Source organism: Rhinichthys klamathensis, unplaced genomic scaffold (assembly GCF_029890125.1).
Source record: "Rhinichthys klamathensis goyatoka isolate OS25496 unplaced genomic scaffold, OSU_Roscu_1.1 h1tg000466l_1, whole genome shotgun sequence".
In the NCBI taxonomy this organism is placed as follows: domain Eukaryota; kingdom Metazoa; phylum Chordata; class Actinopteri; order Cypriniformes; family Leuciscidae; genus Rhinichthys; species Rhinichthys klamathensis.
In genome coordinates, this window is record NW_026606955.1 from 833,654 (window position 1) to 861,419 (window position 27,766).

The 27,766-nt window shown below is 38.5% G+C and overlaps 17 non-coding genes across 17 annotated transcripts; all 17 read left to right on the forward strand.

Annotated features, from left to right (window-relative positions):
• Positions 1-65: 65 nt before the first annotated feature.
• trnal-uaa (transfer RNA leucine (anticodon UAA)) lies at positions 66-148 on the forward strand. Its single transcript has one exon. It is a non-coding gene; the product is annotated as a tRNA-Leu (tRNA).
• Positions 149-1,203: 1,055 nt separating this feature from the next.
• trnal-uaa (transfer RNA leucine (anticodon UAA)) lies at positions 1,204-1,286 on the forward strand. The gene has a single exon. It is a non-coding gene; the product is annotated as a tRNA-Leu (tRNA).
• A 245-nt stretch (positions 1,287-1,531) lies between these two features.
• On the forward strand, positions 1,532-1,614 carry trnal-uaa (transfer RNA leucine (anticodon UAA)). The gene has a single exon. It is a non-coding gene; the product is annotated as a tRNA-Leu (tRNA).
• Positions 1,615-1,859: 245 nt separating this feature from the next.
• On the forward strand, positions 1,860-1,942 carry trnal-uaa (transfer RNA leucine (anticodon UAA)). The gene has a single exon. It is a non-coding gene; the product is annotated as a tRNA-Leu (tRNA).
• A 6,698-nt stretch (positions 1,943-8,640) lies between these two features.
• trnal-uaa (transfer RNA leucine (anticodon UAA)) lies at positions 8,641-8,723 on the forward strand. Its single transcript has one exon. It is a non-coding gene; the product is annotated as a tRNA-Leu (tRNA).
• A 1,054-nt stretch (positions 8,724-9,777) lies between these two features.
• Positions 9,778-9,860, forward strand: trnal-uaa (transfer RNA leucine (anticodon UAA)). Its single transcript has one exon. It is a non-coding gene; the product is annotated as a tRNA-Leu (tRNA).
• A 245-nt stretch (positions 9,861-10,105) lies between these two features.
• On the forward strand, positions 10,106-10,188 carry trnal-uaa (transfer RNA leucine (anticodon UAA)). The gene has a single exon. It is a non-coding gene; the product is annotated as a tRNA-Leu (tRNA).
• A 245-nt stretch (positions 10,189-10,433) lies between these two features.
• trnal-uaa (transfer RNA leucine (anticodon UAA)) lies at positions 10,434-10,516 on the forward strand. The gene has a single exon. It is a non-coding gene; the product is annotated as a tRNA-Leu (tRNA).
• An 8,394-nt stretch (positions 10,517-18,910) lies between these two features.
• trnal-uaa (transfer RNA leucine (anticodon UAA)) lies at positions 18,911-18,993 on the forward strand. The gene has a single exon. It is a non-coding gene; the product is annotated as a tRNA-Leu (tRNA).
• A 1,420-nt stretch (positions 18,994-20,413) lies between these two features.
• On the forward strand, positions 20,414-20,496 carry trnal-uaa (transfer RNA leucine (anticodon UAA)). Its single transcript has one exon. It is a non-coding gene; the product is annotated as a tRNA-Leu (tRNA).
• Positions 20,497-21,926: 1,430 nt separating this feature from the next.
• Positions 21,927-22,009, forward strand: trnal-uaa (transfer RNA leucine (anticodon UAA)). The gene has a single exon. It is a non-coding gene; the product is annotated as a tRNA-Leu (tRNA).
• A 447-nt stretch (positions 22,010-22,456) lies between these two features.
• trnal-uaa (transfer RNA leucine (anticodon UAA)) lies at positions 22,457-22,539 on the forward strand. The gene has a single exon. It is a non-coding gene; the product is annotated as a tRNA-Leu (tRNA).
• A 1,039-nt stretch (positions 22,540-23,578) lies between these two features.
• trnal-uaa (transfer RNA leucine (anticodon UAA)) lies at positions 23,579-23,661 on the forward strand. Its single transcript has one exon. It is a non-coding gene; the product is annotated as a tRNA-Leu (tRNA).
• Positions 23,662-24,108: 447 nt separating this feature from the next.
• On the forward strand, positions 24,109-24,191 carry trnal-uaa (transfer RNA leucine (anticodon UAA)). The gene has a single exon. It is a non-coding gene; the product is annotated as a tRNA-Leu (tRNA).
• A 1,029-nt stretch (positions 24,192-25,220) lies between these two features.
• trnal-uaa (transfer RNA leucine (anticodon UAA)) lies at positions 25,221-25,303 on the forward strand. Its single transcript has one exon. It is a non-coding gene; the product is annotated as a tRNA-Leu (tRNA).
• Positions 25,304-25,914: 611 nt separating this feature from the next.
• trnal-uaa (transfer RNA leucine (anticodon UAA)) lies at positions 25,915-25,997 on the forward strand. The gene has a single exon. It is a non-coding gene; the product is annotated as a tRNA-Leu (tRNA).
• A 1,420-nt stretch (positions 25,998-27,417) lies between these two features.
• Positions 27,418-27,500, forward strand: trnal-uaa (transfer RNA leucine (anticodon UAA)). The gene has a single exon. It is a non-coding gene; the product is annotated as a tRNA-Leu (tRNA).
• Positions 27,501-27,766: the final 266 nt, after the last annotated feature.

The following is a 27,766-nucleotide window of genomic DNA, read 5'->3' on the forward strand; positions in this document are numbered from 1 at the left end:
TACAGCTTAATATGGTAAGTTCAATTGTGAGGGTCTGCTGCAGTATAAATAAAACAGTTGTCCCAACCAGGATGGCCGAGTGGTTAAGGCGTTGGACTTAAGATCCAATGGACAAATGTCCTCGTGGGTTCAAACCCCACTCCTGGTAATAGAATAATTGGTTTTATGCAGAAATTAAGAAGTTGAAGTACAGCATGGAGAGTCAATCCAATGTGGAGTCTTGCAGTAAAAACAATTCTGCTTTCAACCCCACTCCTTGTAATTAAATTGAGCTTTTTAAGTACTAATTATGCATTTGAAATGGCTGCTTAAAATGATAAGTTCAAATGTGTGGGTCTGTTGCAGTAAAAAAAAAAGTATTTTCCCAACCAATGGACAAATGACATTGTGGGTTCAAACCCCACTCTATTCAAACCCCACTCTAAAATAATTGGTTTTCAACTTGAAGTTTGAGCAGAAATTAAGAAGTTGAAGTACAGCATAGGGGGTCAAAATCCAATGTGGAGTCTTGCAGTAAAAACAATTCTGGTTTCAACCCCACTCCTTGTTACTAAATTGAGCTTTTTAAGTACTAATTATGCATTTGAAATGGCTGCTTAAAACGATAAGTTCAAATGTGAGGTTCTGTTGCAGTAAAAAAAAAAATTAAAAAAAGAGTCTTGTCCCAACCAATGCACAAATGTCATCGTTGGTTCAAACCCAACTCCTAGTCCTAAAAATTAGGTTTTCATTTGGATTTGAAAACACAAATTAGGCATTTTAAATAGAAGCTTAAAGTGGTGAATTCAAATGTGAGGGTCTGCTGCAGTAAAAACAAAATAGTTGTCCCAACCAGGATGGCCGAGTGGTTAAGGCGTTAAGTGGTTAAGGCGCAGAAATTAAGAAATTGAAGTACAGCATAGAGGGGCAACTTCAAATGTGGGGGTCTGTTGCAATATAAAAAAAGTCTGGTTTCAACCCCACTTCTGGTAAATAAATTGAGTCGTTTAAGCACTAATTATGCATTTGAAATGGCAAATTAAAACTATAAGTTCAAATGTGTGGGTCTGTTGCAGTAAAAAAAAAAAAGAGAATTTTCCCAACCAATGGACAAATGTCATCGTGGGTTTGAACCCATGACAAATTAAGCATTTGAAATTATAGCTTAAAGCGGTAAGTTCAATAGTGAGGGTCTGCAGCAGTAAAAATAAAATAGTCGTCCCAACCAGGATGGCCGAGTGGTTAAGGCGTTGCACTTAAGATCCAATGGACAAATGTCCTCGTGGGTTCAAACACCACTCCTGGTAATAAAATAATTGGTTTGCATCTTGAAGTTTGAGCAGAAATTAAGAAGTTTAAGTACAGCATAGAGGGACAAATTCCAATGTGGAGTCTGTTGCAGTAAAAACAATTCTGGTTTCAACCCCACTCCTTGTAATTAAATTGAGTTTTTCAAGCTTTCCAATTACTAATTATCCATTTGAAATGGCAGCTTTAAGCGGTAAGTTCAATAGTGAGGGTCTGCAGCAGTACAAATAAAATAGTTTTTCTAACCTGGATGGCCGAGTGGTTAAGGCGTTGGACTTAAGATCCAATGGACAAATGTCCTCGTGGGTTCAAACCCCACTCCTGGTAATAAAATAATTGGTTTTCATCTTGAAGTTTGAGCAGAAATTAAGAAGTTGAAGTATAGCATAGAGGGACAAATTCCAATGTGGAGTCTGTTGCAGTAAAAACAGTTCTGGTTTCAACCCCACTCCTTGTAATTAAATTGAGTTTTTCAAGCTTTCTAAGTACTAATTATCCATTTGAAATGGCAGCTTTAAGCGGTAAGTCCAATAGTGAGGGTCTGCTGCAGTATAAATAAAACAGTTGTCCCAAACAGGATGGCTGAGTGGTTGAGGCGTTGGACTTAAGATCCAATGGACAAATGTCCTCGTGGGTTCAAACCCCACTCCTGGTAATAGAATAATTGGCTTAAAATAATTGGTTTTAAGCAGAAATTAAGAAGTTGAAGTACAGCATGGAGAGTCAATCCAATGTGGAGTCTTGCAGTAAAAACAATTCTGCTTTCAACCCCACTCCTTGTAATTAAATTGAGCTTTTTAAGTACTAATTATGCATTTGAAATGGCTGCTTAAAACGATAAGTTCAAATGTGTGGGTCTGTTGCAGTAAAAAAAAAAGTATTTTCCCAACCAATGGACAAATGTCATTGTGGGTTCAAACCCCACTCTATTCAAACCCCACTCTAAAATAATTGGTTTTCAACTTGAAGTTTGAGCAGAAATTAAGAAGTTGAAGTACAGCATAGAGGGTCAAAATCCAATGTGGAGCCTTGCAGTAAAAACAATTCTGGTTTCAACCCCACTCCTTGTTATTAAATTGAGCTTTTTAAGTACTAATTATGCATTTGAAATGGCTTCTTAAAACGATAAGTTCAAATGTGAGGTTCTGTTGCAGTAAAAAAAATTTTTTAAAAAAGAGTCTTGTCCCAACCAATGCACAAATGTCATCGTTGGTTCAAACCCAACTCCTAGTCCTAAAAATTAGGTTTTCATTTTGATTTGAAAACACAAATTAGGCATTTTAAATAGTCAAGTCAAGTCAAGTCACCTTTATTTATATAGCGCTTTTTACAATACAGATTGTATCAAAGCGCTTCACAGTGATAACATGAAAACAATATAACAAAGTTTGTTTCTAAAAGAAATTGCGTCAACGTCCACCTTAAGTAAGGCAGATCAATAATATTATTGAATATTAAATGTTAAATGTCCCCAACTAAGCAAGCCAAAAGCCAAGGCAACAGTGGCAAGGAACCAAAACTCCATCAGGTGACACAATGGAGAAAAAAACCTTGGGAGAAACCAGACTCAGTCGGGGGGCCAGTTCTCCTCTGGCCAACGAAGGAACAGTGCATGATTCGGGCAGCATTACAAGTCAGATTGGATCGGAACATTTAGAGTATTTTTTGGAAGTCCAAGTATGCACGCCGGTCTTAAGACGAGTTGTTGAGGATCAGTGCCGTCCACCATAGAGAGTCCATATCGCCCGTGTTGAGTCGTCACTTCATAGGCTTTGTGATTGGAGCATCTGAAGTCTCCGTGAGAGGCTGGATACAAACTGCAGCTGACGAACGCCATTTTCTCGGGACTCGCGTCCCGAGATAACAGCAGAAAAGCAAAGGGAAAATAATTAGCGTAGCTGCTGTTCATAATGATGATTTCCATAACACAGGCGTAAATGACAAAACATGAAGACAGTGACTCTTGCGTCCCAAAATCACCCCCCTCCGTCCCCCACTCAACTCAGCCTTGCTTACTGACCTCTACGTCCCTCCTGCTGCTGAGACCTAACCACAATCTCACAATCTCTCCGCAACCCAACCATACGCGCCAACCCGTTGACTAAGGCTGTCGAGCCCCACTGGTGCGTGAATAGGCAGTTTCAGTGGACAACGGTTCCGTATGGCATACTACCTACCGCAACACAATATCTGCCCAACCACCCGTCATTCACGCAATATACACAGGAACGTAATGACTGCAAATACTATGCAACCTATACAGATAACCTACAGTCTCTTCAAGTTTTATAGTATTAAATGCATTTGATCTGATTCAGCAGTATTATAAAAGGTAAGCATTATGTAAATGCTTGGCTAAAAAGATGCGTCTTTAATCTAGTTTTAAACTGGGACAGCGAGTCAGAGCCTCGAACAATATCAGGAAGGCTATTCCAGAGTTTAGGAGCTAAATGTGAGAACGCCCTCCCTCCTTTAGTGGACTTAGATATCCTAGGAATGACAAGAAACCTCGAATTTAGTGATCTTAAAGAACGCGATGGATTGTAGGGCGATAGAAGGTCCATTAAATACACAGGAGCTAAACCATTTAGGGCTTTATAGGTCAGTAATAGTACTTTGTAATTGATACGGAACTTGATAGGTAACCAGTGTAGAGATGATCAAATTGGTGTTATATGATCATATTTTCTTGACCTAGTAAGAACTCTAGCGGCTGCATTTTGCACTAACTGTAGCTTGTTTATTGAGGATGCAGGACAACCGGCTAATAAAGCATTACAGTAATCTAGTCTCGAGGTCATGAATGCATGAACTAACTTTTCTGCATCGGAAACAGATAGCATGTTACGTAATTTAGCAATGTTTCTAAGATGGAAAAAGGCTGTTCTTGTAACATATGAAATATGATTTTCGAAAGACAAGTTGTGGTCTAGTATAACTCCCAGGTCTTTTACCGTAGAGGATAAAGTAACAGGACATCCTTCTATATTAAAGTTGTATTGTGAGTGGTTTTGTGGATAGTTTTTTGGACCAACAAGTAATACCTCCGTTTTATCTGGATTTAGTAGCAGGAAATTATGCGTCATCCAGCATTTTATATCTTTAAGACACTCTGTCAATTTTGATGAGTTAGTGTTTTCATCTGGCCGTGATGAAATATATAATTGAGTGTCATCAGCATAACAGTGGAAATTAATTCCATGTTTTCTTATAATATTACCAAGTGGCAGCATATATATTGAGAATAGCAGAGGGCCTAACACCGATCCTTGCGGCACTCCATAGTCTACTGACGTTATCTTCGATTTTTCCCCATTTAAACAAACAAAATGGTAACGGTCTGATAAATACGATCTGAACCAGCTTAATGCCTGTCCCTGAACACCAGTGTAGATTTGTAGTCGATCCAAGAGTATTTTATGATCGATAGTGTCAAACGCAGCACTAAGATCGAGTAGAACTAATATTGAGATACAGCCTTGGTCAGAAGCTAAAAGTAAATCATTTGTAATTTTAACTAGCGCAGTTTCTGTGCTATGATGCGGTCTGAATCCTGACTGAAATTTTTCATATATCTCATTTTCTTGCATGAAAGAGCATAATTGAGCGGACACAGTCTTTTCTAGTATTTTAGACATAAATGGAAGATTTGAAATGGGTCTGTAATTTGCTAAGTTATTTGGATCTAATTGCGGTTTCTTAATGAGAGGTTTTATTACTGCCAGCTTGAATATTTTTGGAACATGACCTAAAGATAAAGACGAGTTAATAATATTAAGAAGAGGCTCTTCCACTACAGGTAACACTTCTTTCAGAAATTTAGTTGGTATTGGATCTAATAAACATGTTGTTGGTTTAGATGCAATGATAAGTTTATTTAGCTCTTCCTGTCCTATAGTTGTAAAGCGGTGTAGTTGTTCTTGAGGGGCGATAATTGAGGCTGAATCATAAGACACCATAGAGGATTGTACATTTACAATTGTGTTTCGGATGCTTTCTATTTTCTCATTGAAGTAGTTCATAAAATCATTACAGCTATACTGTAACAGAATATTTTGCTCGGGTGATGTCTGTTTATTTGTTAGTCTAGCCACGGTGTTAAATAAAAACCTTGGATTATTTTGGTTATTTTCTATTAGTTTGCGGAGATGCTCAGCCCTGGCTGCTTTTAGAGCTTTTTTATAACGTGACATACTGTCTTTCCACGCGATTCTAAAGACCTCTAAATTAGTTTGTTTCCATTTACGCTCTAGGTTACGAGTTTCTCTCTTGATAGCATGCGTAGCACTGTTGTACCATGGTGCTTTAGTTTTCTCTCTAACCTTTTTTGATCTAATTGGTGCAACAATATCTAATGTACTAGAGAAAATGGTGCTCAAACTGCTAGTCATTTCCTCTAGTTCATCTGTTTGTTTGGGTTCTCTGAGCAGCTGAGATAGATCAGGTAAGCTATTTGAGAATCTATCTATAGTGGTCGGAAGGATTGTTCTGCCTGGTCTATAACGTGGCGCAACATGACAAATTTCAGCAGTGCGTATTATACAAGTTACCATGTGATGATCGGTGAGATCGTCACTTTGCGGTATAATATCTATATCGGTTAGATTGGTTCCATATGATATAATTAAATCTAGTGTATGATTTAGACGATGAGTGGGACCACTGACATTCTGCTTGACCCCAAAGGAGTTTAATAAATCTGTAAACGCAGTCCCTAACGCATCGTTTGTGTTATCTACGTGTATGTTAAAATCTCCAACAATTATTGCTTTATCGGCATTGACCAATAGATCTGAGAGAAAGTCTGCAAACTCTTTTAGGAAATCAGCATATGGTCCTGGAGGTCTATATACAGTAGCCAAGGCTAGAGATAATAGGGATTTATTTCTTACATCTAAGAGCGTAACGTTTAGCACCAGTACTTCAAACGAATTAAACCTGTGACCTGTTTTCTGAGTAACATTAATAATATCTCTATAGATTGTTGCAACACCGCCGCCACGACCGATCAGACGGGGCTCATGTTTATAACAGTATCCTGGCGGGGTAGACTCATTTAGACCGAAATACTCGTTTGGTTTAAGCCAGGTTTCAGTAAGGCAAAGTACATCGAAGCTATTATCTGTGACCATTTCATTTACAATAACCGCCTTAGGTGTGAGCGATCTAATGTTTAGAAGACCTAGTTTTAGAAATTGTTTTTGTTCACTGATATTTAGATTTTCAGGTTTAATTACAATAAGATTTTTCCTAGATCCTACAGTGGATTTATTATTTGGCCTCACTAAACGAGGAATAGACACAGTTTCTATATAATGTTCTACACTACTTATATCAATTAAATTGGCACAGCAAAGACTGTGATTTGGAATTTGATTTTCTAGTCATACGGTGTGTAACGTCTTGGAGATGTTGTCCGACAGAACAGCCGCTCCGATTCTGCTGGGGTTCAGGCCATCAGCACGGTAGAGCCTAGGTCGCTCCCAGAACAGATTCCAATTATTTACAAAGAGCAGTTTTTGTTCATTACACAATGACATTAACCATTCATTTAGTGCAAATAATCTACTGAACCTTTCCTGTCCTTGTCGGTACGTGGGAAGCGGTCCAGACACGATGATCGTTGCCTCAGGCGCTGTGCTGCGTACCGTCTCGATCAGGCTCCTGTAGTCCTTCTTCAGAACCTCCGTCTGCCGCAGCCTGATATCGTTTGTTCCAGCGTGAAGCACCACAGCTCCGACGCGCTCTTCACCGTTCAGGATCTCGGGAACCTGTGCGGCGACATCAAGAACACGAGCACCAGGAAGGCAGTGAGTGCGCACCTTACCCTTACCTGAGGTAGCACGGACATGACGGACCATGGAAGTGCCGATGATCACGGCGTCGTCGCGTTCCGACTCGCGAAGAGGGGAGAAGCGGTTCCGGGAGGGGCGGAGAGGTTCTTGCTCTGGTCCTGGCTCGTGTCTTCCGCTGTGGGATCACCCAGGGTCCATGGTGTTGGGTTGGTGCCGGAGTGAATGATGCCAGAGATGATCGCGTCCTCCTGGGCAGAGAAACGCACGGAGTGGACGAAGTCGGAGTCAAAAAGTTACTAACCACTGACTTGTGTGCATCGGCGCGTGACGTTTCAAGCGCTGATCGCCGATCCCGCAGCTCGGCTTGCCTCTCTAGCAGACCACGGATCTGTTTCTCCACCAATTCAAGCTCCAATCGTACCGAAATCAGTTCGAATGTGTCCTCACCTGCACTCAGAGGTAACGTTAGACACATATCTGATATGTTCGCCATAACAGATGAACAGTAGATTAGTAGTGATACTACCAATATCACTAGTAATTTAGGACTGAAATGCCGGATATAACCTGTATCCTTTCAGTGAAACGGGTGTAAAATCAGACGGTCAATAGGCGCGAGGCCACGCGTGAAATGCTAGCGGACTAAAGGCTAGTAGCCGAGATTCGCGAAGTTGGGTCTGAGTAGCGATATCAAAGCAATCCGATTGTTTTTTATAAGGAATAGTATCGAGGATAAGTTCCCATGATATAAAAATAGAAAGTGCTTGTTTATAAATGAGTGGTAAAAAAGAAAATCAAGGATTAATGAATTGATTCGACGGAGCTTTCAAACACAAACACCGACTGTGAAACTTTACTTGTGAAAATAGTAAATAGAAGCTTAAAGTGGTGAATTCAAATGTGAGGGTCTGCTGCAGTAAAAATAAAATAGTTGTCCCAACCAGGATGGCCGAGTGGTTAACGCGTTAAGTGGTTAAGGCGCAGAAATTAAGAAATTGAAGTACAGCATAGAGGGGCAACTTCAAATGTGGGGGTCTGTTGCAATATAAAAAAAGTCTGGTTTCAACCCCACTTCTGGTAAATAAATTGAGTCTAACAAGCTGTTTAAGCACTAATTATGCATTTGAAATGGCAAATTAAAACTATAAGTTCAAATGTGTGGGTCTGTTGCAGTAAAAAAAAAGTATTTTCACAACCAATGGACCAATGTCATTGTGGGTTCAAACCCAACCCCTAGTACTAAAAATTAGGTTTTCATTTTGATTTGTAAACACAAATTATGCATATGAAATAGAAGCTTAAAGTGGTAGATTCAAATGTTAGGGTCTGCTGCAGTAAAAATAAAAAAGTTGCCTCAACCAGGATGAACGAGTGGTTAAGGCGTTGGACTTAAGATCCAATGGACAAATGTCCTTGTGGGTTCAAACCACACTCCTGTTCATTAGAATTACTTTTTCAGTTTGATTTGCAAGGACAAATTAAGCATTTGAAATTACAGCTTAAAGCGGTAAGTTCAATTGTGAGGGTCTGCTGCAGTAAAAATAAAATAGTTGTCCCAACCAGGATGGCCGAGTGGTTAAGGCGTTGGACTTAAGATCCAATGGACAAATGTCCTCGTGGGTTCAAACCCCACTCCTGGTAATAGAATAATTGGTTTTATGCAGAAATTAAGAAGTTGAAGTACAGCATGGAGAGTCAATCCAATGTGGAGTCTTGCAGTAAAAACAATTCTGCTTTCAACCCCACTCCTTGTAATTAAATTGAGCTTTTTAAGTACTAATTATGCATTTGAAATGGCTGCTTAAAATGATAAGTTCAAATGTGTGGGTCTGTTGCAGTAAAAAAAAAAGTATTTTCCCAACCAATGGACAAATGTCATTGTGGGTTCAAACCCCACTCTATTCAAACCCCACTCTAAAATAATTGGTTTTCAACTTGAAGTTTGAGCAGAAATTAAGAAGTTGAAGTACAGCATAGGGGGTCAAAATCCAATGTGGAGTCTTGCAGTAAAAACAATTCTGGTTTCAACCCCACTCCTTGTTACTAAATTGAGCTTTTTAAGTACTAATTATGCATTTGAAATGGCTGCTTAAAACGATAAGTTCAAATGTGAGGTTCTGTTGCAGTAAAAAAAAAAATTAAAAAAAGAGTCTTGTCCCAACCAATGCACAAATGTCATCGTTGGTTCAAACCCAACTCCTAGTCCTAAAAATTAGGTTTTCATTTGGATTTGAAAACACAAATTAGGCATTTTAAATAGAAGCTTAAAGTGGTGAATTCAAATGTGAGGGTCTGCTGCAGTAAAAACAAAATAGTTGTCCCAACCAGGATGGCCGAGTGGTTAAGGCGTTAAGTGGTTAAGGCGCAGAAATTAAGAAATTGAAGTACAGCATAGAGGGGCAACTTCAAATGTGGGGGTCTGTTGCAATATAAAAAAAGTCTGGTTTCAACCCCACTTCTGGTAAATAAATTGAGTCGTTTAAGCACTAATTATGCATTTGAAATGGCAAATTAAAACTATAAGTTCAAATGTGTGGGTCTGTTGCAGTAAAAAAAAAAAAAGAATTTTCCCAACCAATGGACAAATGTCATCGTGGGTTTGAACCCATGACAAATTAAGCATTTGAAATTATAGCTTAAAGCGGTAAGTTCAATAGTGAGGGTCTGCAGCAGTAAAAATAAAATAGTCGTCCCAACCAGGATGGCCGAGTGGTTAAGGCGTTGCACTTAAGATCCAATGGACAAATGTCCTCGTGGGTTCAAACACCACTCCTGGTAATAAAATAATTGGTTTGCATCTTGAAGTTTGAGCAGAAATTAAGAAGTTTAAGTACAGCATAGAGGGACAAATTCCAATGTGGAGTCTGTTGCAGTAAAAACAATTCTGGTTTCAACCCCACTCCTTGTAATTAAATTGAGTTTTTCAAGCTTTCCAATTACTAATTATCCATTTGAAATGGCAGCTTTAAGCGGTAAGTTCAATAGTGAGGGTCTGCAGCAGTACAAATAAAATAGTTTTGCTAACCTGGATGGCCGAGTGGTTAAGGCGTTGGACTTAAGATCCAATGGACAAATGTCCTCGTGGGTTCAAACCCCACTCCTGGTAATAAAATAATTGGTTTTCATCTTGAAGTTTGAGCAGAAATTAAGAAGTTGAAGTATAGCATAGAGGGACAAATTCCAATGTGGAGTCTGTTGCAGTAAAAACAATTCTGGTTTCAACCCCACTCCTTGTAATTAAATTGAGTTTTTCAAGCTTTCTAAGTACTAATTATCCATTTGAAATGGCAGCTTTAAGCGGTAAGTCCAATAGTGAGGGTCTGCTGCAGTATAAATAAAACAGTTGACCCAAACAGGATGGCTGAGTGGTTGAGGCGTTGGACTTAAGATCCAATGGACAAATGTCCTCGTGGGTTCAAACCCCACTCCTGGTAATAGAATAATTGGCTTAAAATAATTGGTTTTAAGCAGAAATTAAGAAGTTGAAGTACAGCATGGAGAGTCAATCCAATGTGGAGTCTTGCAGTAAAAACAATTCTGCTTTCAACCCCACTCCTTGTAATTAAATTGAGCTTTTTAAGTACTAATTATGCATTTGAAATGGCTGCTTAAAACGATAAGTTCAAATGTGTGGGTCTGTTGCAGTAAAAAAAAAAGTATTTTCCCAACCAATGGACAAATGTCATTGTGGGTTCAAACCCCACTCTATTCAAACCCCACTCTAAAATAATTGGTTTTCAACTTGAAGTTTGAGCAGAAATTAAGAAGTTGAAGTACAGCATAGAGGGTCAAAATCCAATGTGGAGCCTTGCAGTAAAAACAATTCTGGTTTCAACCCCACTCCTTGTTATTAAATTGAGCTTTTTAAGTACTAATTATGCATTTGAAATGGCTTCTTAAAACGATAAGTTCAAATGTGAGGTTCTGTTGCAGTAAAAAAAAAAATTAAAAAAAGAGTCTTGTCCCAACCAATGCACACATGTCATCGTTGGTTCAAACCCAACTCCTAGTCCTAAAAATTAGGTTTTCATTTTGATTTGAAAACACAAATTAGGCATTTTAAATTGTCAAGTCAAGTCAAGTCACCTTTATTTATATAGCGCTTTTTACAATACAGATTGTATCAAAGCAAAATGAAATCAAAATGAAAACAATATAACAAAGTTTGTTTCTAAAAGAAATTGCGTCAACGTCCACCTTAAGTAAGGCAGATCAATAATATTATTGAATATTAAATGTTAAATGTCCCCAACTAAGCAAGCCAAAAGCCAAGGCAACAGTGGCAAGGAACCAAAACTCCATCAGGTGACAGAATGGAGAAAAAAACCTTGGGAGAAACCAGACTCAGTCGGGGGGCCAGTTCTCCTCTGGCCAACGAAGGAACAGTGCATGATTCGGGCAGCATTACAAGTCAGATTGGATCGGAACATTTAGAGTATTTTTTGGAAGTCCAAGTATGCACGCCGGTCTTAAGACGAGTTGTTGAGGATCAGTGCCGTCCACCATAGAGAGTCCATATCGCCCGTGTTGAGTCGTCACTTCATAGGCTTTGTGATTGGAGCATCTGAAGTCTCCGTGAGAGGCTGGATACAAACTGGAGCTGACGAACGCCATTTTCTCGGGACTCGCGTCCCGAGATAACAGCAGAAAAGCAAAGGGAAAATAATTAGCGTAGCTGCTGTTCATAATGATGATTTCCATAACACAGGCGTAAATGACAAAACATGAAGACAGTGACTCTTGCGTCCCAAAATCACCCCCCTCCGTCCCCCACTCAACTCAGCCTTGCTTACTGACCTCTACGTCCCTCCTGCTGCTGAGACCTAACCACAATCTCACAATCTCTCCGCAACCCAACCATACGCGCCAACCCGTTGACTAAGGCTGTCGAGCCCCACTGGTGCGTGAATAGGCAGTTTCAGTGGACAACGGTTCCGTATGGCATACTACCTACCGCAACACAATATCTGCCCAACCACCCGTCATTCACGCAATATACACAGGAACGTAATGACTGCAAATACTATGCAACCTATACAGATAACCTACAGTCTCTTCAAGTTTTATAGTATTAAATGCATTTGATCTGATTCAGCAGTATTATAAAAGGTAAGCATTATGTAAATGCTTGGCTAAAAAGATGCGTCTTTAATCTAGTTTTAAACTGGGACAGCGAGTCAGAGCCTCGAACAATATCAGGAAGGCTATTCCAGAGTTTAGGAGCTAAATGTGAGAACGCCCTCCCTCCTTTAGTGGACTTAGATATCCTAGGAATGACTAGAAGCCTCGAATTTAGTGATCTTAAAGAACGCGATGGATTGTAGGGCGATAGAAGGTCCATTAAATACACAGGAGCTAAACCATTTAGGGCTTTATAGGTCAGTAATAGTACTTTGTAATTGATACGGAACTTGATAGGTAACCAGTGTAGAGATGATCAAATTGGTGTTATATGATCATATTTTCTTGACCTAGTAAGAACTCTAGCGGCTGCATTTTGCACTAACTGTAGCTTGTTTATTGAGGATGCAGGACAACCGGCTAATAAAGCATTACAGTAATCTAGTCTCGAGGTCATGAATGCATGAACTAACTTTTCTGCATCGGAAACAGATAGCATGTTACGTAATTTAGCAATGTTTCTAAGATGGAAAAAGGCTGTTCTTGTAACATATGAAATATGATTTTCGAAAGACAAGTTGTGGTCTAGTATAATTCCCAGGTCTTTTACCGTAGAGGATAAAGTAACAGGACATCCTTCTATATTAAAGTTGTATTGTGAGTGGTTTTGTGGATAGTTTTTTGGACCAACAAGTAATACCTCCGTTTTATCTGGATTTAGTAGCATGAAATTATGCGTCATCCAGCATTTTATATCTTTAAGACACTCTGTCAATTTTGATGAGTTAGTGTTTTCATCTGGCCGTGATGAAATATATAATTGAGTGTCATCAGCATAACAGTGGAAATTAATTCCATGTTTTCTTATAATATTACCTAGGGGTGACCCCGAATAGTCGAAGATTCGATGCTTCGATAGGAGGAGCCTGATTCGACTACCAATCTCACGGTCGAATCTTCGCAGATGTGTTATTAAACGTGGATTATGTCATTTTGGCTATATGAGTGTGCTCAATGTCTGATTTCACATAGAACTACTGGTTTTCTGTCAATATGTTAATATACAGCCTATTATGATAATGCTGTCGATACAAATGTGCAAAGAAAGAAGCTTTTAATAAATATTTTTTAACGTGCGCGCAGCGTGAATAATTCCAAACACCCCGTGACAGATTTAGTTTCACTTTCGATCCGTGACCGACAGAGGAGCGTCTTGTCGGCAGGGATTTAAATCTTTAAAAATGTCTGGGTTAAGACAATCTAAAGATGCACACCATCAGAAAGGATACTCTCCAAGGCTGGATTTAGCATCAGGAAAACCATGATCGCACTTCTGCGGCCAACGTTAACAGGTTGGTTTTCCTCGGGACATTCTAAAACGCTTAACGTGAAAAACGCTTAAATGGCACTTTTACGTGCTTAATGTATGTACACAGTAGGGTAGGCTACACACCTTAAGAAACCATTCTATGTGCAGATAAGCAGATGAACCCAGAATATGAACGCAACGCGTTTCTCCTATTGAAAGTCACGTAAAGCTTTTCTTTAACGGTTTTCTATGGTAGGAAAATGCTTAACGTAGCCTATAATAAAACGCGTTGCGTTCATATTCTGGGCTCATCTGCTTTTCTGTAGGCTATATATAGTATGCTTTATTAATATAAGGTGTGTACAGAATTTGATCTTTTAATATAACAGTTTAAGGACAAAGCCGTTAAGCGTTTTTCACGTTAAGCGTTTTAGAATGTATTTTATCCGCGCACAAAATTTGAAAAGACTCAAACGGACACAGGCCGAGTGAAAGACTGGATTTTGTTTTTTCGATCAGTTATGTATGGGTAGTGATTTCAAAACATTTCAGCCGGTTCTAATTTGATTTTTGGATACTGTGAGTGTGAACACGTTTAGCTAAAAAGACTGCCGCTCCAGTTTAGCGTTTATTGTTGTTTCTGCAGTTAAAAAGACAAAGTTGACAATCCTGGCCATACTTTCGTTATTTTAATAATTTCTTTATTTTTATTTTATTCATTGATCACTCAGGGTGATCTAATTTAACTAGCCTATTTGTGACTTGTGTTTTGAATATTTGTTCCCCTGCACTTTAGGCATTTTGCACACATTTGTTCTGCTTCTTGTGACTTGATTCTGACTTATTTCGTTTTGTATTTTTATTTATTATAAATGTATATTATGTTCTTAATTTGTGATTATTTTTCAGTGCATCGATGTTGCGCTGTAGGCCTACTTAGAGCATGCTCGTACAGGCAATTCAGCCGATTTAATTTGATTTGCATGTGAAATGCAAATCCTATCTGAAGTGTGGCCTTTCTGCAGTTATTTATGTTATTTCTCAGTTTTATTGATCGAAAATGTTTTTACACATTTTCTTCTATATCTTTGTGTGGTGTTCTGTACATCGCGGCTTTAAAATGTTAAAGCCCCGCCCCCTCCCCAACACCACACACATGATTCGACTATTAGTCGACTATAGGCAGGACTTGACGAATCTGATTCGACTATGAAAATCCTTAGTCGGGGACACCCCTAATATTACCAAGTGGCAGCATATATATTGAGAATAGCAGAGGGCCTAACACCGATCCTTGCGGCACTCCATAGTCTACTGACGTTATCTTCGATTTTTCCCCATTTAAACAAACAAAATGGTAACGGTCTGATAAATACGATCTGAACCAGCTTAATGCCTGTCCCTGAACACCAGTGTAGATTTGTAGTCGATCCAAGAGTATTTTATGATCGATAGTGTCAAACGCAGCACTAAGATCGAGTAGAACTAATATTGAGATACAGCCTTGGTCAGAAGCTAAAAGTAAATCATTTGTAATTTTAACTAGCGCAGTTTCTGTGCTATGATGCGGTCTGAATCCTGACTGAAATTTTTCATATATCTCATTTTCTTGCATGAAAGAGCATAATTGAGCGGACACAGTCTTTTCTAGTATTTTAGACATAAATGGAAGATTTGAAATGGGTCTGTAATTTGCTAAGTTATTTGGATCTAATTGCGGTTTCTTAATGAGAGGTTTTATTACTGCCAGCTTGAATATTTTTGGAACATGACCTAAAGATAAAGACGAGTTTATAATATTAAGAAGAGGCTCTTCCACTACAGGTAACACTTCTTTCAGAAATTTAGTTGGTATTGGATCTAATAAACATGTTGTTGGTTTAGATGCAATGATAAGTTTATTTAGCTCTTCCTGTCCTATAGTTGTAAAGCGGTGTAGTTGTTCTTGAGGGGCGATAATTGAGGCTGAATCATAAGACACCATAGAGGATTGTACATTTACAATTGTGTTTCGGATGCTTTCTATTTTCTCATTGAAGTAGTTCATAAAATCATTACAGCTATACTGTAACGGAATATTTTGCTCGGGTGATGTCTGTTTATTTGTTAGTCTAGCCACGGTGTTAAATAAAAACCTTGGATTATTTTGGTTATTTTCTATTAGTTTGCGGAGATGCTCAGCCCTGGCTGCTTTTAGAGCTTTTTTATAACGTGACATACTGTCTTTCCACGCGATTCTAAAGACCTCTAAATTAGTTTGTTTCCATTTACGCTCTAGGTTACGAGTTTCTCTCTTGATAGCATGCGTAGCACTGTTGTACCATGGTGCTTTAGTTTTCTCTCTAACCTTTTTTGATCTAATTGGTGCAACAATATCTAATGTACTAGAGAAAATGGTGCTCAAACTGCTAGTCATTTCCTCTAGTTCATCTGTTTGTTTGGGTTCTCTGAGCAGCTGAGATAGATCAGGTAAGCTATTTGAGAATCTATCTATAGTGGTCGGAAGGATTGTTCTGCCTGGTCTATAACGTGGCGCAACATGACAAATTTCAGCAGTGCGTATTATACAAGTTACCATGTGATGATCGGTGAGATCGTCACTTTGCGGTATAATATCTATATCGGTTAGATTGGTTCCATATGATATAATTAAATCTAGTGTATGATTTAGACGATGAGTGGGACCACTGACATTCTGCTTGACCCCAAAGGAGTTTAATAAATCTGTAAACGCAGTCCCTAACGCATCGTTTGTGTTATCTACGTGTATGTTAAAATCTCCAACAATTATTGCTTTATCGGCATTGACCAATAGATCTGAGAGAAAGTCTGCAAACTCTTTTAGGAAATCAGCATATGGTCCTGGAGGTCTATATACAGTAGCCAAGGCTAGAGATAATAGGGATTTATTTCTTACATCTAAGAGCGTAACGTTTAGCACCAGTACTTCAAACGAATTAAACCTGTGACCTGTTTTCTGAGTAACATTAATAATATCTCTATAGATTGTTGCAACACCGCCGCCACGACCGATCAGACGGGGCTCATGTTTATAACAGTATCCTGGCGGGGTAGACTCATTTAGACCGAAATACTCGTTTGGTTTAAGCCAGGTTTCAGTAAGGCAAAGTACATCGAAGCTATTATCTGTGACCATTTCATTTACAATAACCGCCTTAGGTGTGAGCGATCTAATGTTTAGAAGACCTAGTTTTAGAAATTGTTTTTGTTCACTGATATTTAGATTTTCAGGTTTAATTACAATAAGATTTTTCCTAGATCCTACAGTGGATTTATTATTTGGCCTCACTAAACGAGGAATAGACACAGTTTCTATATAATGTTCTACACTACTTATATCAATTAAATTGGCACAGCAAAGACTGTGATTTGGAATTTGATTTTCTAGTCATACGGTGTGTAACGTCTTGGAGATGTTGTCCGACAGAACAGCCGCTCCGATTCTGCTGGGGTTCAGGCCATCAGCACGGTAGAGCCTAGGTCGCTCCCAGAACAGATTCCAATTATTTACAAAGAGCAGTTTTTGTTCATTACACAATGACATTAACCATTCATTTAGTGCAAATAATCTACTGAACCTTTCCTGTCCTTGTCGGTACGTGGGAAGCGGTCCAGACACGATGATCGTTGCCTCAGGCGCTGTGCTGCGTACCGTCTCGATCAGGCTCCTGTAGTCCTTCTTCAGAACCTCCGTCTGCCGCAGCCTGATATCGTTTGTTCCAGCGTGAAGCACCACAGCTCCGACGCGCTCTTCACCGTTCAGGATCTCGGGAACCTGTGCGGCGACATCAAGAACACGAGCACCAGGAAGGCAGTGAGTGCGCACCTTACCCTTACCTGAGGTAGCACGGACATGACGGACCATGGAAGTGCCGATGATCACGGCGTCGTCGCGTTCCGACTCGCGAAGAGGGGAGAAGCGGTTCCGGGTGGAGATCTCGAAGACCGGGAGGGGCGGAGAGGTTCTTGCTCTGGTCCTGGCTCGTGTCTTCCGCTGTGGGATCACCCAGGGTCCATGGTGTTGGGTTGGTGCCGGAGTGAATGATGCCAGAGATGATCGCGTCCTCCTGGGCAGAGAAACGCACGGAGTGGACGAAGTCGGAGTCAAAAAGTTACTAACCACTGACTTGTGTGCATCGGCGCGTGACGTTTCAAGCGCTGATCGCCGATCCCGCAGCTCGGCTTGCCTCTCTAGCAGACCACGGATCTGTTTCTCCACCAATTCAAGCTCCAATCGTACCGAAATCAGTTCGAATGTGTCCTCACCTGCACTCAGAGGTAACGTTAGACACATATCTGATATGTTCGCCATAACAGATGAACAGTAGATTAGTAGTGATACTACCAATATCACTAGTAATTTAGGACTGAAATGCCGGATATAACCTGTATCCTTTCAGTGAAACGGGTGTAAAATCAGACGGTCAATAGGCGCGAGGCCACGCGTGAAATGCTAGCGGACTAAAGGCTAGTAGCCGAGATTCGCGAAGTTGGGTCTGAGTAGCGATATCAAAGCAATCCGATTGTTTTTTATAAGGAATAGTATCGAGGATAAGTTCCCATGATATAAAAATAGAAAGTGCTTGTTTATAAATGAGTGGTAAAAAAGAAAATCAAGGATTAATGAATTGATTCGACGGAGCTTTCAAACACAAACACCGACTGTGAAACTTTACTTGTGAAAATAGTAAATAGAAGCTTAAAGTGGTGAATTCAAATGTGAGGGTCTGCTGCAGTAAAAATAAAATAGTTGTCCCAACCAGGATGGCCGAGTGGTTAACGCGTTAAGTGGTTAAGGCGCAGAAATTAAGAAATTGAAGTACAGCATAGAGGGGCAACTTCAAATGTGGGGGTCTGTTGCAATATAAAAAAAGTCTGGTTTCAACCCCACTTCTGGTAAATAAATTGAGTCTAACAAGCTGTTTAAGCACTAATTATGCATTTGAAATGGCAAATTAAAACTATAAGTTCAAATGTGTGGGTCTGTTGCAGTAAAAAAAAAGTATTTTCACAACCAATGGACCAATGTCATTGTGGGTTCAAACCCAACCCCTAGTACTAAAAATTAGGTTTTCATTTTGATTTGTAAACACAAATTATGCATATGAAATAGAAGCTTAAAGTGGTAGATTCAAATGTTAGGGTCTGCTGCAGTAAAAATAAAAAAGTTGCCTCAACCAGGATGAACGAGTGGTTAAGGCGTTGGACTTAAGATCCAATGGACAAATGTCCTTGTGGGTTCAAACCACACTCCTGTTTATTAAAATGACTTTTTCAGTTTGATTTGCAAGGACAAATTAAGCATTTGAAATTACAGCTTACAGCGGTAAGTCCAATTGTGAGGGTCTGCTGCAGTAAAAATAAAATAGTTGTGCTAACCAGGATGGCCGAGTGGTTAAGGCGTTGGATTTAAGATCCAATGGACAAATGTCCTCGTGGGTTCAAACCCCACTCCTGGTAATAAAATAATTGGTTTTCATCTTGAAGTTTGAGCAGAAATTAAGAAGTTGAAGTATAGCATAGAGGGACAAATTCCAATGTGGAGTCTGTTGCAGTAAAAACAATTCTGGTTTCAACCCCACTCCTTGTTATTAAATTGAGCTTTTTAAGTACTAATTATGCATTTGAAATGGCTGCTTAAAACGATAAGTTCAAATGTGTGGGTCTGTTGCAGTAAAAAAAAAGTATTTTCCCAACCAATGGACAAATGTCATTGTGGGTTCAAACCCCACTCTATTCAAACCCCACTCTAAAATAATTGGTTGAAGTTGAAGTACAGCATAGTTGAAGTACAGCATAGAGGGACAAATTCCAATGTGGAGTCTGTTGCAGTAAAAACAATTCTGGTTTCAACCCCACTCCTTCTAATTAAATTGAGTTTTTCAAGCTTTCTAAGTACTAATTATCCATTTGAAATGGGAGCTTTAAGTGGTAAGTCCAATAGTGCGGGTCTGCTGCAGTAAAAATAAAATAGTTGTCCCAACCAGGTTGGCCGAGTGGTTAAGGCGTTGGACTTAAGATCCAATGGACAAATGTCCTTGAAGTACAGCATGGAGAGTCAATCCAATGCGGAGTCTTGCAGTAAAAACAATTCTGCTTTCAACCCCACTCCTTGTAATTAAATTGAGCTTTTTAAGTACTAATTATGCATTTGAAATGGCTGCTTAAAACAATAAGTTCAAATGTGTGGGTCTGTTGCAGTAAAAAAAAAAAAAATTCCCAACCAATGGACAAATGTCATTGTGGGTTCAAACCCCACTCCTGGTAATACAATAATAGTTTTTCAATTTGAAGTTTAAGCAGAAATTAAGAAGTTGAAGTACAGCATAGAGGGTCAAATTCCAATGTGGGGGTCTGTTGCAATATAAAAAAGAGTCTGGTTTCAACCCCACTCATTTGGTAATTAAATTGAGTCTTTCAAGCTGTTTAAGCACTAATTATGCATTTGAAATGGCAAATTGAAAATATAAGTTCAAATGTGTGGGTCTGTTGCAGTAAAAAAAAAGTATTTTCACAACCAATGGACCAATGTCATTGTGGGTTCAAACCCAACCCCTAGTACTAAAAATTAGGTTTTCATTTTGATTTGTAAACACAAATTATGCATATGAAATAGAAGCTTAAAGTGGTAGATTCAAATGTTAGGGTCTGCTGCAGTAAAAATAAAAAAGTTGCCCCAACCAGGATGACCGAGTGGTTAAGGCGTTGGACTTAAGATCCAATGGACAAATGTCCTTGTGGGTTCAAACCACACTCCTGTTCATTAAAATGACTTTTTCAGTTTGATTTGCAAGGACAAATTAAGCATTTGAAATTACAGCTTAAAGCGGTAAGTTCAATTGTGAGGGTCTGCTGCAGTAAAATTAAAATAGTTGTCCCAACCAGGATGGCCGAGTGGTTAAGGCGTTGGACTTAAGATCCAATGGACAAATGTCCTCGTGGGTTCAAACCCCACTCCTGGTAATAAAATAATTGGTTTTCATCTTGAAGTTTGAGCAGAAATTAAGAAGTTGAAGTATAGCATAGAGGGACAAATTCCAATGTGGAGTCTGTTGCAGTAAAAACAATTCTGGTTTCAACCCCACTCCTTGTTATTAAATTGAGCTTTTTAAGTACTAATTATGCATTTGAAATGGCTGCTTAAAACGATAAGTTCAAATGTGTGGGTCTGTTGCAGTAAAAAAAAAGTATTTTCCCAACCAATGGACAAATGTCATTGTGGGTTCAAACCCCACTCTATTCAAACCCCACTCTAAAATAATTGGTTGAAGTTGAAGTACAGCATAGTTGAAGTACAGCATAGAGGGACAAATTCCAATGTGGAGTCTGTTGCAGTAAAAACAATTCTGGTTTCAACCCCACTCCTTCTAATTAAATTGAGTTTTTCAAGCTTTCTAAGTACTAATTATCCATTTGAAATGGCAGCTTTAAGTGGTAAGTCCAATAGTGCGGGTCTGCTGCAGTAAAAATAAAATAGTTGTCCCAACCAGGTTGGCCGAGTGGTTAAGGCGTTGGACTTAAGATCCAATGGACAAATGTCCTTGAAGTACAGCATGGAGAGTCAATCCAATGTGGAGTCTTGCAGTAAAAACAATTCTGCTTTCAACCCCACTCCTTGTAATTAAATTGAGCTTTTTAAGTACTAATTATGCATTTGAAATGGCTGCTTAAAACGATAAGTTCAAATGTGTGGGTCTGTTGCAGTAAAAAAAAAAGTATTTTCCCAACCAATGGACAAATGTCATTGTGGGTTCAAACCCCACTCCTGGTAATACAATAATAGTTTTTCAATTTGAAGTTTAAGCAGAAATTAAGAAGTTGAAGTACAGCATAGAGGGTCAAATTCCAATGTGGGGGTCTGTTGCAATATAAAAAAAGTCTGGTTTCAACCCCACTCATTTGGTAATTAAATTGAGTCTTTCAAGCTGTTTAAGCACTAATTATGCATTTGAAATGGCAAATTAAAACTATAAGTTCAAATGTGTGGGTCTGTTGCAGTAAAAAAAAAGTATTTTCACAACCAATGGACCAATGTCATTGTGGGTTCAAACCCAACCCCTAGTACTAAAAATTAGGTTTTCATTTTGATTTGTAAACACAAATTATGCATATGAAATAGAAGCTTAAAGTGGTAGATTCAAATGTTAGGGTCTGCTGCAGTAAAAATAAAAAAGTTGCCTCAACCAGGATGAACGAGTGGTTAAGGCGTTGGACTTAAGATCCAATGGACAAATGTCCTTGTGGGTTCAAACCACACTCCTGTTCATTAAAATGACTTTTTCAGTTTGATTTCCAATTATTTTAGAGTTCAAATTAAGCATTTGAAATTACAGCTTAAAGCGGTAAGTTCAATTGTGAGGGTCTGCTGCAGTAAAAATAAAACAGTTGTCCCAACCAGGATGGCCGAGTGGTTAAGGCGTTGGACTTAAGATCCAATGGACAAATGTCCTCGTGGGTTCAAACCCCACTCCTGGTAATAAAATAATTGGTTTTCATCTTGAAGTTTGAGCAGAAATTAAGAAGTTGAAGTATAGCATAGAGGGACAAATTCCAATGTGGAGTCTGTTGCAGTAAAAACAATTCTGGTTTCAACCCCACTCCTTGTAATTAAATTGAGTTTTTCAAGCTTTCTAAGTACTAATTATCCATTTGAAATGGCAGCTTTAAGTGGTAATTCCAATGGTGAGGGTCTGCTGCAGTAAAAATAAAATAGTTTTCCAAACCAGGTTGGCTGAGTGGTTAAGGCGTTGGACTTAAGATCCAAAGGACAAATGTCCTTGTGGTATCAAACCACACTCCTCTTCAATAAAAATGTCTATTTCATTTTGATTTTCAAGGACAAATTAAGCATTTGAAATTACAGCTTAATATGGTAAGTTCAATTGTGAGGGTCTGCTGCAGTATAAATAAAACAGTTGTCCCAACCAGGATGGCCGAGTGGTTAAGGCGTTGGACTTAAGATCCAATGGACAAATGTCCTCGTGGGTTCAAACCCCACTCCTGGTAATAGAATAATTGGCCTAAAATAATTGGTTTTAAGCAGAAATTAAGAAGTTGAAGTACAGCATGGAGAGTCAATCCAATGTGGAGTCTTGCAGTAAAAACAATTCTGGTTTCAACCCCACTCCTTGTTATTAAATTGAGCTTTTTAAGTACTAATTATGCATTTGAAATGGCTGCTTAAAACGATAAGTTCAAATGTGAGGGTCTGTTGCAGTAAAAAAAATTTTTTTTAAAAAGAGTCTTGTCCCAACCAATGCACAAATGTCATTGTTGGTTCAAACCCAACTCCTAGTCCTAAAAATTAGGTTTTCATTTTGATTTGAAAACACAAATTAGGCATTTTAAATAGAAGCTTAAAGTGGTGAATTCAAATGTGAGGGTCTGCTGCAGTAAAAATAAAATAGTTGTCCCAACCAGGATGGCCGAGTGGTTAACGCGTTAAGTGGTTAAGGCGCAGAAATTAAGAAATTGAAGTACAGCATAGAGGGGCAACTTCAAATGTGGGGGTCTGTTGCAATATAAAAAAGAGTCTGGTTTCAACCCCACCTCTGGTAGATAAATTGAGTCTTTCAAGCTGTTTAAGCACTAATTATGCATTTGAAATGGCAAATTAAAACTATAAGTTCAAATGTGTGGGTCTGTTGCAGTAAAAAAAAAGTATTTTCACAACCAATGGACCAATGTCATTGTGGGTTCAAACCCAACCCCTAGTACTAAAAATTAGGTTTTCATTTTGATTTGTAAACACAAATTATGCATATGAAATAGAAGCTTAAAGTGGTAGATTCAAATGTTAGGGTCTGCTGCAGTAAAAATAAAAAAGTTGCCTCAACCAGGATGAACGAGTGGTTAAGGCGTTGGACTTAAGATCCAATGGACAAATGTCCTTGTGGGTTCAAACCACACTCCTGTTCATTAAAATGACTTTTTCAGTTTGATTTCCAATTATTTTAGAGTTCAAATTAAGCATTTGAAATTACAGCTTAAAGCGGTAAGTTCAATTGTGAGGGTCTGCTGCAGTAAAAATAAAACAGTTGTCCCAACCAGGATGGCCGAGTGGTTAAGGCGTTGGACTTAAGATCCAATGGACAAATGTCCTCGTGGGTTCAAACCCCACTCCTGGTAATAAAATAATTGGTTTTCATCTTGAAGTTTGAGCAGAAATTAAGAAGTTGAAGTATAGCATAGAGGGACAAATTCCAATGTGGAGTCTGTTGCAGTAAAAACAATTCTGGTTTCAACCCCACTCCTTGTAATTAAATTGAGTTTTTCAAGCTTTCTAAGTACTAATTATCCATTTGAAATGGCAGCTTTAAGTGGTAATTCCAATGGTGAGGGTCTGCTGCAGTAAAAATAAAATAGTTTTCCAAACCAGGTTGGCTGAGTGGTTAAGGCGTTGGACTTAAGATCCAAAGGACAAATGTCCTTGTGGTATCAAACCACACTCCTCTTCAATAAAAATGTCTATTTCATTTTGATTTTCAAGGACAAATTAAGCATTTGAAATTACAGCTTAATATGGTAAGTTCAATTGTGAGGGTCTGCTGCAGTATAAATAAAACAGTTGTCCCAACCAGGATGGCCGAGTGGTTAAGGCGTTGGACTTAAGATCCAATGGACAAATGTCCTCGTGGGTTCAAACCCCACTCCTGGTAATAGAATAATTGGCCTAAAATAATTGGTTTTAAGCAGAAATTAAGAAGTTGAAGTACAGCATGGAGAGTCAATCCAATGTGGAGTCTTGCAGTAAAAACAATTCTGGTTTCAACCCCACTCCTTGTTATTAAATTGAGCTTTTTAAGTACTAATTATGCATTTGAAATGGCTGCTTAAAACGATAAGTTCAAATGTGAGGGTCTGTTGCAGTAAAAAAAATTTTTTTTTAAAAGAGTCTTGTCCCAACCAATGCACAAATGTCATTGTTGGTTCAAACCCAACTCCTAGTCCTAAAAATTAGGTTTTCATTTTGATTTGAAAACACAAATTAGGCATTTTAAATAGAAGCTTAAAGTGGTGAATTCAAATGTGAGGGTCTGCTGCAGTAAAAATAAAATAGTTGTCCCAACCAGGATGGCCGAGTGGTTAACGCGTTAAGTGGTTAAGGCGCAGAAATTAAGAAATTGAAGTACAGCATAGAGGGGCAACTTCAAATGTGGGGGTCTGTTGCAATATAAAAAAGAGTCTGGTTTCAACCCCACCTCTGGTAGATAAATTGAGTCTTTCAAGCTGTTTAAGCACTAATTATGCATTTGAAATGGCAAATTAAAACTATAAGTTCAAATGTGTGGGTCTGTTGCAGTAAAAAAAAAGTATTTTCACAACCAATGGACCAATGTCATTGTGGGTTCAAACCCAACCCCTAGTACTAAAAATTAGGTTTTCATTTTGATTTGTAAACACAAATTATGCATATGAAATAGAAGCTTAAAGTGGTAGATTCAAATGTTAGGGTCTGCTGCAGTAAAAATAAAAAAGTTGCCTCAACCAGGATGAACGAGTGGTTAAGGCGTTGGACTTAAGATCCAATGGACAAATGTCCTTGTGGGTTCAAACCACACTCCTGTTTATTAAAATGACTTTTTCAGTTTGATTTGCAAGGACAAATTAAGCATTTGAAATTACAGCTTAAAGCGGTAAGTCCAATTGTGAGGGTCAGCTGCAGTAAAAATAAAATCGTTGTGCTAACCAGGATGGCCGAGTGGTTAAGGCGTTGGATTTAAGATCCAATGGACAAATGTCCTCGTGGGTTCAAACCCCACTCCTGGTAATACAATAATAGTTTTTCAATTTGAAGTTTAAGCAGAAATTAAGAAGTTGAAGTACAGCATAGAGGGTCAAATTCCAATGTGGGGGTCTGTTGCAATATAAAAAAAGTCTGGTTTCAACCCCACTCATTTGGTAATTAAATTGAGTCTTTCAAGCTGTTTAAGCACTAATTATGCATTTGAAATGGCAAATTAAAACTATAAGTTCAAATGTGTGGGTCTGTTGCAGTAAAAAAAAAGTATTTTCACAACCAATGGACCAATGTCATTGTGGGTTCAAACCCAACCCCTAGTACTAAAAATTAGGTTTTCATTTTGATTTGTAAACACAAATTATGCATATAAATAGAAGCTTAAAGTGGTAGATTCAAATGTTAGGGTCTGCTGCAGTAAAAATAAAAAAGTTGCCACAACCAGGATGACCGAGTGGTTAAGGCGTTGGACTTAAAATCCAATGGACAAATGTCCTTGTGGGTTCAAACCACACTCCTGTTTATTAAAATGACTTTTTCAGTTTGATTTGCAAGGACAAATTAAGCATTTGAAATTACAGCTTAAAGCGGTAAGTCCAATTGTGAGGGTCTGCTGCAGTAAAAATAAAATAGTTGTGCTAACCAGGATGGCCGAGTGGTTAAGGCGTTGGATTTAAGATCCAATGGACAAATGTCCTTGTGGGTTCAAACCCCACTCCTGGTAATAAAATAATTGGTTTTCATCTTGAAGTTTGAGCAGAAATTAAGAAGTTGAAGTATAGCATAGAGGGACAAATTCCAATGTGGAGTCTGTTGCAGTAAAAACAATTCTGGTTTCAACCCCACTCCTTGTTATTAAATTGAGCTTTTTAAGTACTAATTATGCATTTGAAATGGCTGCTTAAAACGATAAGTTCAAATGTGTGGGTCTGTTGCAGTAAAAAAAAAGTATTTTCCCAACCAATGGACAAATGTCATTGTGGGTTCAAACCCCACTCTATTCAAACCCCACTCTAAAATAATTGGTTGAAGTTGAAGTACAGCATAGTTGAAGTACAGCATAGAGGGACAAATTCCAATGTGGAGTCTGTTGCAGTAAAAACAATTCTGGTTTCAACCCCACTCCTTCTAATTAAATTGAGTTTTTCAAGCTTTCTAAGTACTAATTATCCATTTGAAATGGGAGCTTTAAGTGGTAAGTCCAATAGTGCGGGTCTGCTGCAGTAAAAATAAAATAGTTGTCCCAACCAGGTTGGCCGAGTGGTTAAGGCGTTGGACTTAAGATCCAATGGACAAATGTCCTTGAAGTACAGCATGGAGAGTCAATCCAATGCGGAGTCTTGCAGTAAAAACAATTCTGCTTTCAACCCCACTCCTTGTAATTAAATTGAGCTTTTTAAGTACTAATTATGCATTTGAAATGGCTGCTTAAAACAATAAGTTCAAATGTGTGGGTCTGTTGCAGTAAAAAAAAAAAAAATTCCCAACCAATGGACAAATGTCATTGTGGGTTCAAACCCCACTCCTGGTAATACAATAATAGTTTTTCAATTTGAAGTTTAAGCAGAAATTAAGAAGTTGAAGTACAGCATAGAGGGTCAAATTCCAATGTGGGGGTCTGTTGCAATATAAAAAAGAGTCTGGTTTCAACCCCACTCATTTGGTAATTAAATTGAGTCTTTCAAGCTGTTTAAGCACTAATTATGCATTTGAAATGGCAAATTAAAACTATAAGTTCAAATGTGTGGGTCTGTTGCAGTAAAAAAAAAGTATTTTCACAACCAATGGACCAATGTCATTGTGGGTTCAAACCCAACCCCTAGTACTAAAAATTAGGTTTTCATTTTGATTTGTAAACACAAATTATGCATATGAAATAGAAGCTTAAAGTGGTAGATTCAAATGTTAGGGTCTGCTGCAGTAAAAATAAAAAAGTTGCCCCAACCAGGATGACCGAGTGGTTAAGGCGTTGGACTTAAGATCCAATGGACAAATGTCCTTGTGGGTTCAAACCACACTCCTGTTCATTAAAATGACTTTTTCAGTTTGATTTGCAAGGACAAATTAAGCATTTGAAATTACAGCTTAAAGCGGTAAGTTCAATTGTGAGGGTCTGCTGCAGTAAAAATAAAATAGTTGTCCCAACCAGGATGGCCGAGTGGTTAAGGCGTTGGACTTAAGATCCAATGGACAAATGTCCTCGTGGGTTCAAACCCCACTCCTGGTAATAAAATAATTGGTTTTCACCTTGAAGTTTGAGCAGAAATTAAGAAGTTGAAGTATAGCATAGAGGGACAAATTCCAATGTGGAGTCTGTTGCAGTAAAAACAATTCTGGTTTCAACCCCACTCCTTGTTATTAAATTGAGCTTTTTAAGTACTAATTATGCATTTGAAATGGCTGCTTAAAACGATAAGTTCAAATGTGTGGGTCTGTTGCAGTAAAAAAAAAGTATTTTCCCAACCAATGGACAAATGTCATTGTGGGTTCAAA